At 43.2% G+C, this 12,551-nt stretch overlaps 1 long non-coding RNA gene across 1 annotated transcript in view; it reads left to right on the top strand.

Annotated features, from left to right (window-relative positions):
- The first annotated feature begins 2,084 nt into the window (after positions 1-2,084).
- LOC120993283 overlaps positions 2,085-12,551 on the top strand; it is a 28,638-nt gene continuing 18,171 nt past the window's right edge. The window contains exon 1 of the long non-coding RNA XR_005777192.1: positions 2,085-2,095. This is a non-coding gene — a long non-coding RNA (uncharacterized LOC120993283). The remainder of the gene's footprint in view (positions 2,096-12,551) is intronic.

Here is a 12,551-nt window from a genome sequence, read left to right as displayed (position 1 = left end):
TGGTAAATTTGGTCTTTTTTTGTGCAAAAAAATTAACTTTTTTTACCCAATTTTAGCAGTGTCATGAATTACAATATGTGACGAAAAAACAATCTCAGAACGGCCTGGGCAAGTCAAAGCGTTTTAAAGTTATCAGCACCTTTGGTCAGATTTGCAAAAAATGGCCAAGTCCTGGCTACGAACTGTGCGCTGCGATTGGCCAGCGCTGCAGCAAGGGACACGCCTCATACAAGAAATCACTCCAGTACAGCAGAGGGAGCGCAGACACCGGAGCCTATACCGGGCGAACGGAGCGGCGCCCAGACATACTAGTAAGTGCAGGGAGACCCCTGGGCGCCGCTCTGCCCACTGATATAGTAGTTTTTAGTTTCTAGAGTAGTGAAAGGTCCTCTTTAAGGTGAAATAGGGCTGAGTCCTCAAGGGGTTAATTACCCAATCATGGTCATTAAAGCCAAAAAACTCATAAGCACCTACTTCCTGGCTTCTTACCAGCATCCTCTGCAGTTAATGAGGATGATGGTAATTTAATTCAAAACGCTAGGTCTCTTTGAAGAGACCCAGGGTATTGGAGCTGCAGTTCAAATTTTGGGCAGCAGGTGGCAGACTAACATAAGAAATCATCAATTCACATATTTCCATGCTCCTGTATGGTGTGTGGTAATATTGAATAATAAAAAAAAGTCAGTCTTGTAGCCTCAAACACGAGCTACAAAACCTTAAAAAAATATATAAAAAATGTAAAAAAATCAAAAAAATTTAATCAGGGGGTGATTAAAATGTTTCGATTTTTTTTACATTTTTTATATATTTTTTAAGGTTTTGTAGCTCGTGTTTGAGGCTACAAGACCGTAGAATAGAAAATGAATATACATAAATAACAAAAAATATAAACATCATGGGCATCACTAAATCTGAAAATGCCGTACTATTAAAATATAAAATATTTTTCCAATACGGTGAATGGTGTAACCGAAAAAATGGTCAAAATAGCTGATTCGCCATTTTTTCATTGCTTCTCTTACCCAATAAAATATAATAAAATGTGATTAAAAAGTCACACACTCTCCAAAATGGTATTAATAAAAACTACAGATCGTCCCGCAAAAAAATTATCCCCCACACAGCTCAGTAGATATAACTAAAAAAAAGTTATATGGTGATGTAAAAAAAAGAATTTTTAAGTTTTAATTTATTTTTGCATATTTAGACATAAAAACCTATACATTTGGGGCATCGTTGTAATTGTACTGACCCATAAAATGAAGGGCACAGGTCAGTTTTGCCACAAAGTGAATGCCGTAGGGACAAAACTCTTAAAACGGTAGAGGAATTGCTTATTTTTTTTCAATTCTACACCATTTGGAATTTTTTCCCGCTCCCCACTAAATTGTATGCCATAATAAATGGTGGCATTAGAAATTACAACTTGTCCCGCAAAAAATAAGCCCTCATATGAATATGTGAACGAAAAAATAAAAAAGTTATGGCAGATTAATTATGAATGGCGCAGCAGATGAACTAGATAAACATGCTTATATATTGGAACGCCTGTTCACAATGAGTCTGATGCATAGTAAGCCTATGTAAAACAGAACAGATAAAGAATGAATGGCGCAGCAGATGTATAAGATGCACAGGGCGATTACATTGAGCCTGCACTGCAGTCTCCCTATGCAATCCCTATGCTCTTACTACGGTGTGTAAAAACTCTTCTTATAATCTCCCTACACTGTCCCTGCACTATTCCTATCCAATATTCTACAATTAATAGCTTTGTTAAACACTTTTTCCTAGAGTTTGGCACGTCTGCCCCTATGCTCAGCTCACAGTAAAATAGCAGAGACCAGGCGGAATGAGGCTTTTATAGGGCTGTGACATCACAGGGGATGGCTGATCTGCTGATTGGCTGGTTGCAAGGCATTAAGGCCTCTTTCACATGAGCGTGTCCGGATTAGGTCCGGATGCGTCCCGGTGCATTGCGGCAAACCCGCGCGAGTAGGTGCGCAATTGCAGTCAGTTTTGACTGTAATTCCGTTCCGTTGTTCAGTTTTTATCGCGCAGGTGCAATGTGAAGTTCAGGTTTGGGTTCAAGGTTGTGTAGATTGTATTATTTTCCCTTATAACATGGTTATAAGGGAAAATAATAGCATTCTGAATACAGAATGCATAGTAAAATAGGGCTGGAGGGGTTAAAAAAAAATTATAATATTTTAACTCACCTTAATCCACTTGTTCGCGCAGCCGGCATCTCTTCTGTCTTCATCTGTGAGGAAAAGGACCTTTGATGATGTCACTACGCTCATCACATGGTCATGGTGATGGATCATGTAATGGACCATGTGATGAGCGCAGTGACGTCACCACAGGTCCTTTACCCAGGTCCTGAATAAAGAAGACAGAAGAGATGCCGACTGCGTGAACAAGTGAATCAAGGTGAGTTTAAATATTTTTTATTTTTTTTTAACCCCTCCAGCTCTATTTTACTATGCATTCTGTATTCAGAATGCTATTATTTTCCCTTATAACCATGTTGTAAGGGAAAATAATAATGATCGGGTCCCCATCCCGATCGTCACCTAGCAACCGTGCGTGAAAATCGCACCACATCCGCACTTGCTTGCGGATGCTTGCAATTTTCACGCAACCCCATTCATTTCTATGGGGCCTGCGTTACGTGAAAAATGCACAAAGAGGAGCATGCTGCGATTTTCACGCAATGCACAAGTGATGCGTGAAAATCACCGCTCATGTGCACAGCCCTATAGAAATGAATGGGTCCAGATTCAGTGTGGGTGCAATGCGTTCACCTCACGCATTGCACCCGCGTGGAAATCTTGCCCGTGTGAAAGGGGCCTAAGGGTCATACCGCGTTCTCAAGCTTCTTAATTTCACTTTGTAAAACACGTAGCTGCCATTTTAGGAAACAAATGATTGTTACCACGAAGTGGAAAAAAACTTGGATTTGTAGCAAATAAAATTTTTCCAGAAATTCGCATTGAATTCAATTCATTTCACTTTAAATCGCTCAACACTAAGTAGGATGTTAAAGCAGATTTCCAGTTGAAATAATGATAGAGATCAAAATCGATATAGATCAAAAATGACCAGAGATCAAAAAGTTTATAGCTTCTAGTTATGTCTATTGTCATAGTAACACATACCGTAATTACTTATATTAGTAAATGGTAGTCTGAACCATTCCACCTTGACTCAGAGACATCTAATATTATATGACAGTAGCTTCTTGTGTAAAATGTCCACCTAAATGTATAATTGCAGGAAGCGTGAAATGATCCTGTAATTAATGATAATTCACTCTGTGATTTCAATGGACTCCATATCTGCCTCATATGCAGACAAATTTCCATAAATGTGCAAAAGGATTTATAGCCTTTGATGATAAAAATGTAAAACTCATTAACAATAGTATAACATTTTATACATATTTAATCATGAATAATTGTACTTTTTGTCACTGCCATGTCATTACACTGTGCCAATATACTGTAGGTGCAAAGGTAAACATTTTGAAAATGTTTCAACTAATTGCTATCAGTGGTGTTCCTAAGGTGTTTGGCACCAGAGGCAGGTCCTTTCTCTGGCACGCCTTCCCCCTTTAAAACATTGTGCCCCCTCACAATTGTTATGTCTTCCTTTCCCCCCTCATAGTAAGTATGCCCAAATTGTGCCCCATCATAGTAGTAATGCATTTATTGCACCCCTTCACAGTAGTTATGCCCTCAATGCACCCCTTCACAGTAGTTATGCCCTCAATGCACCCCTTCACAGTAGTTATGCCTACATTTTTCACCCATAAAATATTTATCCCTTCATAGTGCCCCTTCATAATAGTTATGCCCATTCTGTGCCCCCATAACAGTAGGTATGTCCTCATTGCACCCCCCTCACAGTGCCATAGTTATGCCCTCACTGTGCCTCCTTTACAGTAGTAATGCTCACATTATGCCCCCTCAGTGTTAATAAAATAAAGAAAAACAGTAACTACTCACCTTGTCCTGTTCCTGATGATCAGATCACCTCCAGCTCTCCCCTGCAGGCACAGATCACACTGCAGCAATGTGTGGGAGGAGTGCACAGGAAGATTCCCGGATCTACGCAATCTGTGCCTGCAGTATGGAAAGGTGAAGCAGAGAGAAGATGGCTCCTGGAGGAGGGAAGGCGCACAGAAGTGAGTGGTCAGTAAGTTGAAGGACCGTCAGCTCCTCGGCACTCTAGCAATGAGCGCTTCCATCTGTATTGATGGAAGCACTCATTGCACCTGGCAGACCCTTGACAGCTGGCACTCGGGGCGGAAAATCCCCCCCCCCCCCCCCCCCACCAAAGGTTTCATACAACACAGTAAAGCATTGCTATAGTCTACGCCCTAATGTAATAATGCTTTGCTTATTTTTAGATGTATTGATGTATTCTGCAAAGGAGAAAAATACATCCATTATAACTGAAGGTCGGACTATAGAGTACTATAAAATATTGTCATGGAAACAAGTCACTGTGTTATGGAACTAGAATACATAAGCCACATGAACGGCATCCATGCGGATCATTATATGGACAAAAATAAAATTCTAATTCTTATAAGTGTTCCTTTATCTGCCCATTCTTAAGCCTTTGTGCCCATTGTATTGGTTGTAGAAGTAAGGTTTATACATTTTGCACTGGACTACAAGTTCAGATCTGATGGAACAATTTTTTGGAGGATTTTGCCGCAAATCACTTTTCTGCAAAATAAATATGCATGTGTTAAATCCATGGTAAATATCTGCAGCAAACTGTGATATGTATACCACACACTCAAAATGGTAAAGATCTGTTACATATAAATGGGGGTTTGAGAATCAAGTTCACATGTGTTGCATGTTGGATTACCAGTGCTAATAAAATTTAAAGGTGTTATCCCATTATTGTTGTAAAAAATGACATTGTATAGTACACGTCAATCTCTTTCTAACAAAGCTAGAACCAGTCCTTCACCTCACATGGATCCAGACAGCTCCCCATTCATTGCTCTGCTGGATTTATATCAAGGGGAGTGTATTTTCTGTTACAGCTAAGGGGGCATTTCCATTCTCTCCCTATCACAGCTCAGGAGGCAGTTGAAGGATGAAACTGAGCATGTGCGACCTTCTCAGTGAGTAGGACAAAGAAATAAGAAAAAGAACAAAGAGCAGATGGCGCTATATAGCAAAAAATAAAGAAGAAACAGTACTGATTTAGTGCTGAGTCCCCTTCTACATTTTTTCCTGCATACAACTTTACCACAATTTACGGTGCAGCCATTATGATTTGATGCAGATCAAATTAGAACATTAGAAAATCGGCTATTATAGCAACAATGACAAATCTACAACATTTAATTATCATACCATCCTGGCATATACCACAAACCTATATGGAAAAATTACCATACTATCCTTACATGCACCCAAACCAGTATCCAATATCTATTGATATTACTTTTGGTGCATTTCCTGTTAAAATAGGTGAAATTTGCCTTAAGATCAGGGCTAACCTCCCTTGCACTCTTCCCTCTACCCTGCTTTCTGTTATCCAGCTAACTACCTCACTTTCCTAAACCTCCATACTACCACCCTCCCCTGCATCTACCCCATAGAGTGCCTGCTCAGTGAGAGCAAACTCTTTTCCAAATTGCCAACGCTTCTCAGTGTTGAAATTTGCTTGATTAGATACAAGATGTGTGATTCCAAATGGGAAATTTGCTCACATTTTGAACAAAAATATGCCCCCTTAAACGGCTGTTCCAAGACTGCATACATTTGACAAGATGTGCACTTGACTGTGTTGTCAATAATGGAACACATACTAATGGGGATTACACAAGAAAAGAGAAAGAAAATAACAATAATACAGTGCAATGAAAAGCAATTGACTTAGTGTAGTCCTCTGAATCTAAAGTCAATTAATCTTAACTCGCACACTAAATACAAACACACACTTGTAAAATAAAGTTTATGCTCACAGAATACAGAATAGAAAGATCCAGAACACAATAGAAACTATTGATTATAGCACAAATAGGGCAGGGACTATGCAAACTGATGTACAGTCAGTCTAGTGAGAGATGCTGACTAATCAACTAAAACCAACACATGTAGAGACGCTTAAGTGCTTCATAAATGAATTCTATTATGACTGGAGTAAGAAATTAACTTACTATGTACTGGAGGGAAGATTTGGTCTATACAAAAAAAAACAGCCATCTGGGATGCTGCACATTCAGCAGTGTTTAAGCTCTGATCCCTAGATGGGGGAGGGGCCTCTGCACTGAGCTCAAAGTGAAGAAAGACACACAAACTTTCTTCATTCTCTCTAGCTCCCCTTGTTTGTAAGGAAGTGATTCACCTAGGAACTGTAAGTAGAGAGTAAAATCTAGAGGGGAGACTACTAGTGCAGTGAAGAAAAATGGCTTGCTTGTTATGGAAACCTGGTGTAAAACTGTGTTTATGTGGAGACTGGAGGACCTACGAGCTTCTATTGGCTGATAAGGGTAATGTGACCGTGTATATGGCAGTTGGGATATGAGTGAAAGACCAGCAGGCTTCTATTGGCTAATGTAGGTCATGTTATGGTGTCATATTTGCATTTTTTGGGACTATCTCAGGAATGGTACTAGAGAGCTGAGGTCCTAGAGAGCTGAGACCCAGCCTAAAGCCTTCCCGGACACCTGATGTACCTGTGTGTTAAATTTGGTGTAGATTTGTTCAGTCGTTTGGTCGCGCATAAAGAACAGACAGATGGACAGAAACTAATTTCTATATATATGAGAGACTAGCAGAAGGACTTGGTTTTGCATGGGTATATTTTCTATTTCATTTAATGTTTGTGTGTGTCATTAATAGATATTGACAGTATCCCCCTATAACAGTGACCTCTACAGCATCCTGCCCCCTTAGCAGTGACCTTCACAGCCCCACCCCTTAACACTGACCCCCCCCCCACAGTGCCCCATCTCCTTAAAATGGGACCTCCACAGCAGCCCACCCCTTAACTTTGACTTTCACAGCAGCCCCCCCCTTTATCAGTGAGTTTCACAGCATAGCACCCTCTTGACAGTGACCTTCACAGGGGCAGCCCCTTTAGCAGTGACCTCTACAGCACCCGCCACTTAACACTGAACTCCATAGCAGATTGTCCCCTTAACTGTGACCTCCACCGTTCCCAGCCCCATAACAGAGACCTCCACAGTGCCCGCCCCTTTAACAGTGACTGCCACAGTACCCCATTCCCTTAACAGTGACCTCCACAGCAGCTGCCCCTTTAATAGTGGCCTCCACAGTCCCCTGCCCCCTTAAGAGTGACCTTCACAGTGCCCGTTCCTTTTAACAATGACCTCCATAGCGGCCTGCCCCCTTAACATTAACATCTACAGCGAACGCTCACTTAACAGTGACCTCCACAGCAGCTGCCTCTTTATTAGTGACCTACACAGTCCCCTGCCCCCTTAACAGTAACCTCCACAGCACCAGCCCCTTTAACAGTGACCTCCACAGCGGCGCACACTTTATTTGGGACCTCCACAGTACCCCGTCTCGGTAACAGTGATTTCCATAATAACCTACCCCCTTAACAGTGACCTCCACAGAGCTCCGTTCCCTTAAAATGTGACCTCCACAACACCCCGCCGCCTTAACAGTAACCTCTACAGCACAACCTCTTAACACTGACCTCCATAGAAGACTGCCGCCTTAACTGTGATTTCCACCGTTCCTTGCCCCCTTAACAGAGCCCTCCACAGCACCCGCCCCTTTAAGAGTGACTGCCACGATACCCCGCTCCGTTAACAGTGATCTCCACAGTACTCCACTGCCTTAAAAGTTACCTCCACAGTGCCCGCCACTTTAACAGTGACCTCCACAGAGGCCGCCCCTTTATTAGTGACCTCCACAGTAGCCCATCTCTTCAACAGTGATTTGCACAATAACCTATCCCCTTAACAGTGAACTCTAAAGCACTCTGCCCCTTAACACTGACCTCCATAGCAGAGAGTCCCCTTAACTGTGATCTCCACAGCAGCCTGCCCCCTTAACTGCGACCTTAACTGCACTCTGCTTCCTTAACAGTCTCATCCACAGCGCCTTTAAAGGTGACCTAGAGAAGTGAAGAAAAATGGCTGGGTTGTTATGGAAACCTGGTGTAAAACTGTGTGCATGTCGAAACTGAAGGACCTGCAAGCTTCTATTGGCAGATAAGGGTCATGTTGTAAGGGTCAGCCCCAAGAAGTATCAAGTCGCATTTTACAGTGATATTTCACACAGACTGTTATGCCTTCTTCCGGCCACAAGAGGCCACTGTGTCGCTAAGTAAGAGAAAAATGAAAGTTGTTGGTTCCAGAGGTTGTAGGAGGAGTTGAAGTTCTCGGGCAGGAGAGCTGAGTGCTGCGTCCTTGCTGAGGTGTACAGAGAGAGTCTGCTGTTGTGGGACAGAGCTACAGGGACTATAAAGTGATTTTTCCTGGCTGCTGTGGGACAGATCGACAGAGACTGCAAAGTGTGTTCCAGAGGAGCAAAGTGTTCAATTCAGAGACCTGTGACAGGATGGGTTTCTCATGTCAGAGTTGAACTATGTGGATGACTGCAACTGCAATTTGAGAGAGAGAGAGAGGAAAAAACCTTGCTGGGACATGCAAGCGACCGGGTCAGGAGCCAGACTGTATCTGCCTTCACAAGTAGCTACCTGCAGAACTGTGAGTGTGCACCGGTGCTAATCTGTGGTAGGACATAGAGCAGAAGACTTAGTCAGTGCATTTTAGAAATGTGCCCTGGTTAGCAGGGGCAGACAGGAGAATATTAGAGGAGAGTTGCTTGCATTTTTTATGTGTTTGCTGTTTAGAGCGCATTTTGTTTGGATGCAAAGTTTAGCTATCCTTCTTGTAAATTTATGTAAACCTGTTTACACTGTTTCTGTCATTTGTCGATTACGCCTCTGGTGCATCCACACAATACTGTTAATCCGATTTTCCGGCCGTTATATTTTGCCCTTTAATAAAGCCGGTATCTGCTCAAGCCTCCTTGTCTGCTGTAGTGTATTTGAATCCTGCCTTGTGGTCATTTCCTCCCCTGACTGCTACAATGTGACTGTGTGAATGGCAGTTAGGATATGAGGAGCAGTGATGCCCAGTTCGCCATCTTTTCTCACAAGTCCGGCGAGGCACAGGTAAGCCCTTACCTGTGCATGTGCCACGAGCCGGTCTGAAACAAATGCGGTCAGCGGGAGCAGGCAGTTCCGAGAAACATAGAAACATAGAATGTGTCGGCAGATAAGAACCATTTGGCCCATCTAGTCTGCCCAATATACAGAGTACTAAGGATTGCCCCTGGCCCTATCTTATATGAAGGATGGCCTTATGCCTATCCCATGCATGCTTAAACTCCTTCACTGTATTTGCAGCTACCACTTCTGCAGGAAGGCTATTCCATGCATCCACTACTCTCTCAGTAAAGTAATACTTCCTTATATTACTTTTAAACCTTTGCCCCTGTAAAGGGGGAATATTAATTACCAATATTTATGTAAATATCGATAATTAATATTCATAAATAGGAGGAGCCGTCTATCGATGACTCCGCCTATTTATACCTTTATAATAATAATACTCTACTTTGCCTTACGCCAATCACTAAACTAGCTGCATGCGCCTTACTGAACTAACTATCGCTAATAACCACACGTTACACAGATAGTTACAAATAAAACAAGATATGTATTAATCCCTACAGTACACTACGCACGCAATACACTAACAATACAGTACTATAAATACAGCACCAAACTACACTACACGGTTCCCAAATTCCACCCACAAAGCTATCTAATACAGTACACACACACATATATTAGCAGCCCACCCCACCTGGTTCTAATCCTATCCCTAAGGGAACAACGAGGGTTAACAGTGGCGCTGCAGGGGTGAATGCAGGCCACAGACACAGAAATACAGTCAGGGGTGCAGAATGGGGAGCAGGGATGCTCCTGCAGGGTTAGGGTAGGGGATTAGTGGTGAGCAATGCAAGGGTTAATACCCTGCAGGTGAATGCTGGGGTACAGGGGAATTAGGGTAAGTGAGGGTGATGGGAATATGGGCAGGTATGGGTATAAGGGTCGTAGGTGGGATAGTGGTAGGGGTTAATCAGGGGAATACGTTGGTGGGATAGGGTAAGTCAGGGGGTATTCGTTGGTGGGATAGGGAAGGTATAGGGTAGGTAGGGGTTAATACAAGGATATCGTTGGTGGTATAGGGGTTAATAGTAATGATACTCAGCGCTCGTTGTCCAGGGGGTGCTTGTTCGTCTAGGGGTGATCCTCTTCAGGCGGGGGGGGGGGGGGGCGGCTCGGCTCTTATACCTAGTGCAGGGGCCGCCGGATATTTATATCCGGCGGCCCACACTGCCGCACCGCCCACACTGTGGCACGCGGGCGCGCGCCACCATCAGGGACACGTGGGCCGGCGCAGTGATATGACGTCACTGTGCCAGCCGGCGCGTCCCCGAACGAGCGCATCGGGCCGCACCACTTGCTAACAGGCGGGAGAAGCCTTTGATCTCCCGCCTGTAGCACTTTGCATTCCGGGCAGCGCGATGGTAATCGCGCTGCCGGAAATCGCATAATAAAAGGAGGGGAGGTTTCTCTCTTCCTTCTATCATGCATAATTATCTCCAGCAGCGCTGGAGATAATTAAAACAAAGGACAAAGATTCTGTTGAATCTGAGTTCTTTGTAGTCATCAGGATGACCGGACCTTTGTCTGGTCATTCTGATGCAATCAACCAGATTGCATCAGTGTGAATGCTTGGGGCACATTCACACAGATGCACCTGGTTTCAGGAACATGTACTATGGATATGGGGGATATATGAGACACATATAAGGGGGCACATATAAAAAGGGACATATAAGGGAGCACAGATATTATACATATAAGGGGGCACAATGAGCCCCTGTGGGCCACTAAGGGCAGATGTGCGCAGATGCTGGGCACATCTGCGCACATCCTCCTATAATGTGGCTGTTAATGCGTGCATATATATTATACATGCATGCACGTGTTTGCATGCATATATACACTCACCTAAAGAATTATTAGGAAAACCATACTAATACGGTGTTGGACCCCCTTTTGCCTTCAGAACTGCCTTAATTCTACGTGGCATTGATTCAACAAGGTGCTGATAGCATTCTTTAGAAATGTTGGCCCATATTGATAGGATAGCATCTTGCAGTTGATGGAGATTTGAGGGATGCACATCCAGGGCACGAAGCTCCCGTTCCACCACATCCCAAAGATGCTCTATTGGGTTGAGATCTGGTGACTGTGGGGGCCATTTTAGTACAGTGAACTCATTGTCATGTTCAAGAAACCAATTTGAAATGATTCGAGCTTTGTGACATGGTGCATTATCCTGCTGGAAGTAGCCATCAGAGGATGGATACATGTTCTCATTCTGTTTACGCCAAATTCGGACTCTACCATTTGAATGTCTCAACAGAAATCGAGACTCATCAGACCAGGCAACATTTTTCCAGCTTCAACAGTCCAATTTTGGTGAGCTCGTGCAAATTGTAGCCTCTTTTTCCTATTTGTAGTGGAGATGAGTGGTACCCAGTGGGGTCTTCTGCGGTTGTAGCCCATCCGCCTCAAGGTTGTGCGCGTTGTGGCTTCACAAATGCTTTGCTGCATACCTCGGTTGTAACGAGTGGTTATTTCAGTCAACGTTGCTCTTCTATCAGCTTGAATCAGTCGGCCCATTCTCCTCTGACCTCTAGCATCCACAAGGCATTTTTGCCCACAGGACTGCCGCATACTGGATGTTTTTCCCTTTTCACACCATTCTTTGTAAACCCTAGAAATGGTTGTGCGTGAAAATCCCAGTAACTGAGCAGATTGTGAAATACTCAGACCGGCCCGTCTGGCACCAACAACCATGCCACGCTCAAAATTGCTTAAATCACCTTTCTTTCCCATTCTGACATTCAGTTTGGAGTTCAGGAGATTGTCTTGACCAGGACCACACCCCTAAATGCATTGAAGCAACTGCCATGTGATTGGTTGACTAGATAATTGCATTAATGAGAAATAGAACAGATGTTCCTAATAATTCTTTAGGTGAGTGTATATTATACATACATGCACGTGTTTGCATGCATATACACTGCTCCAAAAAATAAAGGGAACACAAAAATAACACATCCTAGATCTGAATTAATTAAATATTCTTCTGAAATACTTTGTTCTTTACATAGTTGAATGTGCTGACAACAAAATCACACAAAAATACAAAAATGGAAATCAAATTTTTCAACCCATGGAGGTCTGGATTTGGAGTCACACTCAAAATTAAAGTGGAAAAACACACTACAGGCTGATCCAACTTTGATGTAATGTCCTTAAAACAAGTCAAAATGAGGCTCAGTAGTGTGTGTGGCCTCCACGTGCCTTTATAACCTCTCTACAACACCTGTGCATGCTCCTGATGAGGTGGCGGACGGTCTCCTGAGGGATCTCCTCCCAGACCTGGA

This window comes from Bufo bufo, chromosome 3 (genome assembly GCF_905171765.1).
Source record: "Bufo bufo chromosome 3, aBufBuf1.1, whole genome shotgun sequence".
Taxonomy (NCBI): Eukaryota; Metazoa; Chordata; class Amphibia; order Anura; family Bufonidae; genus Bufo; species Bufo bufo.
This window is presented reverse-complemented; position numbering and strand designations above follow the sequence as displayed.